General features: G+C 31.0%; 1 non-coding gene across 1 annotated transcript; it reads right to left on the bottom strand.

Moving 5' to 3' along the window:
* Nucleotides 1–5,387: 5,387 nt before the first annotated feature.
* Nucleotides 5,388–8,687, bottom strand: LOC149515070 (25S ribosomal RNA). The gene has a single exon (XR_016327916.1). It is a non-coding gene; the product is annotated as a 25S ribosomal RNA (ribosomal RNA).
* Nucleotides 8,688–9,562: the final 875 nt, after the last annotated feature.

Here is a 9,562-nt window from a genome sequence, read left to right as displayed (position 1 = left end):
TATTAATTTCATAATATTACTAAATTAGTATTATTTTATTGTGAGTAAGCTTGTATAAACAGAAACAATTATTTTATTATAGAACAAAAGGTTATAACAATTTGAAATAGACAATTGTTCAAATAGTCATAACTATTTAAATTAGTTTGATAAGCCTATTTATTTTTTTAAATCTCTTATTAATTCTTAAAATATTAGTAAATTAGTATTATTTTATTTTGAATATACTTGTATGTTTAAAAATAATTGTTTTATGACAAAATAAAATGTAATAACAATTTGAAATAGATAGTTGTTCAAATGACCATATTTATTTGAACTTATTCAGTAAACTGATTTATTTTTTAAATCTCTTACATATTAACTTTCGAAATAATAATAAAGTAGTATTATTTTCGTTTGGATAAGCTTTTATGAACTAAAACAATTATTTTATGGCTAAACAAAAGGCCAAAATGAGTTGAAATAAATAATCGTTCTAATAGTCTTAACTATTTAAATTGGTTCGGTAAATACATTTATTTTTTAAATCTATTACTTATTAATTTTAGAATCTTATTAGTTTAGTAATATTTTACTCTGAATAAGTTTGTATGAATAGAAATAATTGTTTTACGATAAAACAAAGATTATAATAATTTGAGATAGATAATTGTTCAAATAGTCATAATAATTTGAACTGGTCTAGTAAACAGAGTTAGTTTTTAAATCTCATATTAATTTTAAAAATATTAATAAATTAATATTATTTTATTTTGAATAATTTTGTATGAATAAAAACAATTGTTTTATGACAAAACAAAATGTCATAATGATTTGAAATAGATAATAGTTCAAATGAACATGACTTTTTGAATTTGTTTAATAAATCAACTAATTTTTTAAGTTTCCAACTCAATAATTTTATTATATTAATAAATTAATATTATTTTATTTTGAATAAACTTGTATAAGTAGAAACAATTGTTTTATTACAAAACAAAAGTTTATAATGATTTGAAATAAATAACTGCTTAAATAATCATAACTAGTTGAACTCACTTGGTAAATAGATTTATTTTTTAAATCTTTTACTAATTAACTTTTTGAAATTTTAATAAATTAATTATTTTATTACAAATAAAGTTGTATGAATAGAAACAATTAGTTTATGACAAAACAAAAAGTCATAACGATTTGAAAGAGATAATTGTTCAAATAGTTATAGCTATTTGAATGAGTTAAGAAAATAGATTTATTTTTAAAATTTTTACTTATGAATTTTTGAAATATTAGTAAGTTTATATTATTTTATTCTAAATAAGCTTGCATAAATAGAACCAATTGTTTTAAAACAAAACAGAAAGTTATAATGTTTGAAATAGATAATTGTTTAGATAGTCATAACTATTTGAACTTATTCGGTAAACAGATTCTTTTTTAATTCTCTTACTCGTTAATTTTTGAAATATTAATAAATTAGTTTTATTTTACTTCAAATAAGCTTATACAAATTGAAACAATTGTTTTATTACGAAAGAAAATGTTATAATAATTTGAAATAGATAATTATTCAAATAGTCATGACTATTTGAACTTTTTCAACAAATATATTTATTTTTTAAATCTTTTACTTATTAATTGTCAAAATATTAATAAATTAAAATTATTTTAATATGAATAAGTTTGTATGAATAGAAACAATTGTTTTATGACAAAACAAAAAGTCATAACAAGTTGAATTAAATAATTGCCCAAATAGTCATAATGATTTGAACTTGTTCAGTAAACATATTTATTTTTTAAATCTTTTATTTATTAATTGTCTTCATATTAATAAATTTGTATTATTTTGTATTAACTTAAACCATTGTTTTATGACAAATCAAAAGGTTATAAGTTCTAAATAGAAAATTGTTTAACTAGTAATAACTATCTGAACTTATTCGATAAACAGATTTATTTTTTAAATATCTTTTTTATTAATTTTTTGAATGTTAATAAATTAATATTGATTTATTCTGAATAAACTGTATGAACTGAAACAATTGTTTTATGACTAAACAAAAGGTCAAAACGATTTGAAATAGATAATTGTTTTAATAGTCTTAACCATTTGAATTGGTTTGGTAAACAAATTTATTTTTAAATCTCTTTCTTATTAATTTTTGAACTATTATTAAATTAGTATTATTTTAATCTAAATAAACTTGTACGAACAAAATAATTATTTTACGACAAAACAAATTGTCATAACAATTTGAAATAGATAATTGTTCATATAGTCTTAATTATTTGAACTTGTTTAGCAATTAGATTTATTTTTTAATTTTCTTGGATATTAAATTTTGAAATATTATTGAATTATTATTATTTTATTACGAATAAAATAGTATGAATAGCACTAATTGTTTGATGACAAAATAAAAAGTTATAACAATTTGAAGTAGATAATTATTCAAATTAAAGTAGATAACTATTAATTGTGATACAATTAATGTGGAATGAGAAAGGAGGCATCTCTACAAGTGTATCTTCAGGAACTTATTGGTAAGTGAATAGAATATCAAATTTCTAATCTAATAGATTATTACTTGCCAATGGAATTGCAGGAAAGTGTTCCCATACAGCTAAGCTACCTTACAACATTTAATCTAAGGCTTACCTTATGGTCAGTGGGATTCCTAACTGCCTATGCCATCAAAATTTTAGGTCAAATTTAATGTTTAATTTTTACTATGTAAAGATTCTTCAGAATTTCACAATGAAAAGTAATTAACTTATTTTTTATTTAACTAATAATATATAAAATATATTCATTGTCAATGCTTCAAATATAATTTCACTATACATGAACCATATGATATTCAAAAACTGTAATTTCACGCTAATTTTTCATTTGTGATCATCTACCACAAACCTAACAATTTATGAATCCACAATTTAATTTATAAGCATATGGTTGGTACAAGTGCAACGTCCATCAACCCTCCTACTTATTAAGTTTTTTTTTTTTTCTCAAAACATTCACTGTTATTTTAAAAAATTTATTTATTTATTTTACACATTGACCCAATTACATTTTTCAAATAAACTCTGAGGATGTAAAGACTATCCTGTCTATGTTCATGAAACCAAGACTTCATGACGAATGTTATTTGATACTGACTCATTCTGTGAGACAAGTGTGCCACAACAATAGATTAGAGTAAACATGTGAAAACTATCCATTTTATGTTTATAAAGTGAAAGGGAAACCTACCTCACTAATAGATCAGCATCACCAACTCCTAACATACTTATTGCTAGCAATCCTACATTGGTAACATTGTTTATAGCAATTGTTGCTACTGTTACACCCCTTGGCATCTGCATCATCAAAATATGAATAAACATCTTGCATTAGGAAAATGTAATCTCACTTACAAGTTTGAGCATACCTGTACAATTGATAAGAGGGAATTGATTCCATCAAATGTAGAAGCACAGACAGGGACACCGATAACAAGTAAAGGTGTAAGTGCAGCTAGCATACCTACAATTCAAAACAGACCTTATTAATGTCACTAAGACAGCTTATGCATGTTGGAGAATGAAGTTAAATGATAGTTTTTATATAACTAGCCTGGTAAGTGAGCTGCACCACCAGTGTCAGCAATGATAATTTGGATGCCTTATGCCCGAGTAGAGGAGGCATAAGAAAACATTAGTTCAGAGGTCCGGGGAGCTGAGACTATTCAAACATGAAAATAAATTAATCAAAGCTTATCCAAGTATATTTATAAACCAAATAGATAAATATTTATTTCAAAGTGTTATGACTTTGATTTTAGCTCATACAAGCGCATTCAGAATAGAATAAAACTAATTTATTAAAATTTCAAAAATTTATAAGTAAGAGATTTAGAAAATAATATTATTTACCAAATCAGTTCAAATAATTATAATTATTAAAACAATTATCTATTTCAAATCATTATTACCTTTTGTTTTATAATAAAATAATTATTTTTGTTAACACAAGTTTGTTTGAAAGAAAATAATACTAATTTATTAATATTTACAAAATTAATCAATAAGAGATTTAAAAAGTAAATCTGTTTATCAAACCATTTCAAATAGTTTTGACTATTTGAATAATCATCTATTTCAAATCATTATAACCTTTTATTTTTGTCATCAAACAATTGGTGTTGTTCATACTATTTTATTTGGAATAAAATAATACTAATTTAACAATATTTCGAAACTTAATAATCAAGAAAATTAAAAAAATAAATTTAATTGTTGAATTAGTTCAAATAGTTAAGACTATATGAATGATTATCTCCGTGAAATTGTTATGACCTTTTCTTTTATAAAAAAAGAATTGCTTTGTTTGTACAAGTTTATTCTGATTAAAATAACACTAATTTAATAATATTTTAAAAATTAATAAGTAAGAGATTTAAAAAATAAATTTGTTTACCAAATCAGTTCAAATAATTAAAACTATTAGAACAATTATTTATTTGAACAATTGTTTTATAACAAACAAAAGGTTACAATGATTTGAAATAGATAATTATTCAAATAATCATGACTATTTGAACTTGTTCGTAAAACATATTTATTTTTTAAATCTTTTACTTATTAATTGTTGAAATATTAATAAATTAATATTATTTTAATCTAAATAAGCTTGTATAAATAGAAACAATTATGTTATGACAAAACAAAGAGTCATAGCAATTTGAAATAAATAATTGTTCAAATCGTGATGAAGATTTGAACTTGTTTGGAGAACAGATTTATTTTTTTATTTATTAATTATCTTTATATTAATAAATAATTTCAAATGCACGAGCTCGCCGCATGATTATCAACCCATAGTTGGGCCTCATGGCCCTCAAGGGCATGTGTTGTAGGTGTAGCCCTTACGTTGAGGCCCAAGTGATGCCAATGTCTCGAAGAAACTGAAAGAATCTACCTAGTTGGTCCTACCAGTAGTCATATGCTTATCTCAAAGATTAAACCATGCATGTGTAAGTATGAACTAATTTAGACTGTGAAACTATGAATGGCTTATTAAATCAGTTATAATTTGTTTAGTGTTATCCACTACTTGGATAACTGTAGTAATTCTAGAGCTAGTGCATGCGACAAACCTTGAATTCTAGAAAGGATGCATTTATTAGATAAAAGGTCAATACAGACTTTGGTTGTTGCTTTGATGATTCATGATAACTCAATGGATCGCACAAACTTTGTGCTGACGACGCATCATTCAAAATTTTGCCCTATCAACTTTCAATGGTAGGATAATAGCCTACTATGGTGGTGATGGGTGGTGGAGAATTAAGGTTAGATTCTAGAAAAAGAGCTTGAGAAACGACCACCCATCCAAGAAAGGTTACAGCATGCAAATTACCCAATGTTGACTTAGAGAGGTAGTGACAATAAATAACAATATCAAGCTCCATGAGTCTGGTAATTGGAATGAGTACAATCTAAATCCTTTAACAAAGATCCATTGGAAGGCAAGTCTGATGCCAATTGCCATGATAATTCCAGCTTTGATCACTTATTTATAAGTTGTTGCCATTAAAAAGCTCGTAGTTGGACTTAAAGGCGTTCAGTCATAATACAGCGCATGATAGCTTTGTGCCACTGGCTTTTCAACTAAGCGCGATGACTAATTGTACGAATCAACAGTTCCTTTCATACTAGGTTGAATTACTATTGTGACGCTACCATCAGTTGGGTAAAACTAACCTGTCTCATGAGGATCTAAACCTAACTCACGTTCTTTATTGGTGGGTGAACAATCCAACACTTGGTGAATTCTGCTTCATAATGATAGGAAGAGTCGACATCGAAGGATCAAAAAGTAATGTCGCTATGAACGCTTGGTTGCCATAAGCCAGTTATCCCTGTGGTAACTTTTCTAACACCTCTAGCTTCAAATTCTGAAGGTTTAAAGGATCGATAGGCCATGTTTTCACAGTTTGTATTCATACTGAAAATCAAAATCAAACGACCTTTTACCCTTTTGTTCTACATGAGATTGTTCTCGTTGAGCTCATCTTAGGACACCTATGTTATCTTTTAATAGATGTGCCGCCCCACCAAACTCCTTACTTGATAATGTTTTCCACTTGGATCAACAGACCAAGGTCAACCTTGGGTCCAAAAGAAGGGGTTGTGCCCTACCTCCAATTCATAGAATAAGTAAAATAGCATTAAAAGTAGTGGTATTTCAATTGCGCCTGAGGGTTCCCACTTATCTTACACCTCTGAAGTCATTTCACAAAGTCGAACTAGAGTTAAGCTCAACAGGATCTTCTTTTTCTGTTGATTCTACCAAGCCTGTTCTTTTGACTGTGGTTTCATTGGATAGTAGAAAGGGATAGCGAGAATCTCGCTAATCCATTCATGCGTGTCACTAATTAGATGACGACACATGTTGCTACCTTAAGAGAGTCATAGTTACTCCCATTGTTTACCCACTATTGGTTGAATTTTTTCACTTTGACATTTAAAGCACTAGGCAGAAATCACATTGCGTGAGCATCTGCATGGACCATCACAATGCTTTGTTTTAATTAAACAATTAGATTCTCCTTGTTTATAACAATTCTAAGTCAACTGTTCGTTGCTCGAAAAAGGCCTTCGAAGGAGCCGTTCCCAGTCCATCCCTCGATCGACATGTGGTGACTCGCTTTCACCGTAGGAGTAGTCAAGCATTGCATTGACAGTCGACAGGTTCGATATTGTGACCCTCGTGCCCAACCCTCAGAGCCAATCTTTTTTCTGAGGTTACAGATCCATTTTATCAACTTTTTTTGCCTACTTTATTCCATCGACCAGAAGCTATTCACCTTGGATACTTGATGTAATTATGAGTACGACCAGGTATGGACGGCACTCGATCTTTCAAATTTTCAAAGGTCACCTAGGGTGCACCGGTTACCACACAACGTACGGTGCTTTTTCGATGGCTAGACCCTACCTTCAACTGAGCCATTTCTAAGGTGGACAGGCCATTAAATAGAAAAGATAACTCTTTCCGAGGCCCTCGTCGATGTTTCTAGACTCCCTAATGTTACCGTAAGCTATCACATCTCGGTTTAAGAATTTTAACCGGATTCTCTTTTGAAGCCTACACTGGATGTGTTGTTAGACATGCTTCCCTTATCTCTTAGGATTGATTAACCCATGTGCAAGTACTGTTCACATAGAACCTTTTCCTTCTTTGACCTTTAAAGTTTTTATTTGAATATTTGCTACTACTACAAATATTAGCATCAACGGTCACTCTGCCCGGGCTCACACCTTGGGTTTTGCGATGACTGCCATGCCTTCCTACTCATTAGGGCTTGGCCTTTGCCCTGATGGCTAGGTATAAGTTATGCCCTTAAGTGCAATCCATTTTTGGGGCTAGTTGATTCAGCAGGTGAGTTGTTACACACTTTTTAGCAAATTTTGACTTTTATGACCACCATCTTGCTGTCTTAATCGACCAACACCCTTTGTGGGTTCTAGGTTAGTGCGCAGTTGGACATCGTTACCCAGCTTTTGATTTATCCTACATTGCCAGTTTTGCTTACCAAAAATCACCCATTTGGAGCTTTTAATTCCGTGGAGTGACTCAATGAAGTAGCCATGCCATCCTACCTATTTAAAGTTTAAGAATAGGTTGAGGGTATTATGCCTCTGAAGCCTCTAATCATTGGCTTTACCTGATAGAACTAGCTAAGGGCTCTAGCTATCCTAAGGGAAACTTTAGAGGGAACCATCTATTAGGTGGTTCAATTAGTTTTTTGCCCCTATACCTAAGTCAGACAAACGATTTGCAAGTCAGTATCGTTGTGGGCTTCCATTAGAGTTTTCTCTGGCTTTGCCTTGCTTAGGCATAGTTCACCATCTTTTAGGTCTTGACAGACATGCTCACACTCGAACCCTTCTTCGATCGATGATGCACTGATGAAAGATCCCACCAATCAGCTTCCTTGCACCTTACGAGTTTTCTAGCCTGTTGACTCACACACATGTCAGACTCTTTGGTCTGTATTTCAAGATAGGCCGGATGGGGAGTCTGCAGGCCAACGTTAGGAGCATGTCAGTGTTGGAGAACACTGAGACAATACGTGCTACATTCCACAATTGTAATGATGACGTCTCTACAAGGAATTTGAAAGTTCGGGCTTAGGCCATCATCATGACCTACATCAATCTATGCCTTGAGTCGATTGGCGGATTAGCTTTTACCATTCCATATCCAATTAAGGCATATCGTCAGCCCCTATCCGCTTTTTTTTTTAACAATTTCAAGCACTCTTTGACTCTCTTTTCAAAGTTCTTTTCATCTTTCTTTCATGGTACTTGTTTGTTATTGGCCTTTCACCTATATTCAGCCTTGGATGAAATTTACTGCCTGATTGAGGCTGTATTCCCAAACAACTTGACTTGCAGATAGCGCTTGGTGGCTTTATAGTCCAGGCACAATAAGACTTTCACCTTATTTATCCTCTTTTAAGGGGACTTAGGCTCGATCAACTGGTGATGATGCTTTTTCAGACTATAATTCAAACATCAGGGGTGCCTAATTCTCAAGCTGGGCTCTTCTTAGTTCGCTTGTCATTACTAAAAGAATCTTGGTAAGTTACTTTTCCTCTACTTATTGATATGCTTAAACTCAGCAGGTCATCCCACCTAACTTGAGGTCATAACACGAGCATCGATCAAGTGATATAGGGGGTTTGATGGGGTTCGAGTAGACAACGAGCACGTGTTACCAAATATGAGGTAGGCTAGGAACTTGTGTAGATGATGGTTGAGACAAGTGCCCATACTAAAGGCTAGCTTATGCCAATGGTGGTCAAGGTAATTGCCTATACCAAAGGCCAGCTTTTACTGATGATGGTTGATGCATATGTCCGCACCATACACCAATATGTGCCATTGATACTTGAGGCCTTGGCCAAAGTTTGTTTTTGAGCCACAATGCACATATTGGGCTTGAGCATGTGTTGGTGCTACATTTTTTTCTCGGGGTACCATCGACAGAGCATCACTAGAGAACCTGATTGGCAGCATTAGAAGTTTTGACTATTAGGCATAAGGAGCTAGAGGGTGTGCTCACATGATGTGCAATGGAAGTTGTACTTGGCCTTTATATTAGCCCCTTATCCCGCATGCAACCTTGACAACTCACATCCCTTTAAAGAGTATTTGAGCTTTTATAGGTTTGCTACCAGTAGCCACTTAAGTGTTTGAAATGGGGACACTTTTTTCCAATGGCCACAAAATCTTTTACACTTTGATTTTTTAGCTGAATTTTTTTGTGCATGCCAACAAAAATACATGGATAAAGTTTACCATATTTAGGGCCAAAACTCCTAAAAAATTAAAAAAAATTTGAACCATAAAAAATTTCAAAAATATAAAAAATAAAAAATGAGTCAGCTTGCCATGAAACTTCACATGAAGGCTTAGGGACCATTATATGAATTTACAAGCCATAAAAATAGCATTGGCACAGTAAAAATATGAAGATGTGCCTAAATCCACCCACCGTCCAGTCATGGCACGTATGGTGCTG

This window comes from Durio zibethinus, chromosome 14 (genome assembly GCF_047325235.1).
Source record: "Durio zibethinus cultivar Kanyao isolate XHJ-2024 chromosome 14, ASM4732523v1, whole genome shotgun sequence".
Taxonomy (NCBI): Eukaryota; Viridiplantae; Streptophyta; class Magnoliopsida; order Malvales; family Malvaceae; genus Durio; species Durio zibethinus.
Note: the sequence above shows the minus strand (reverse complement) of the source record. Positions and strands in the feature narration are given on the sequence as shown.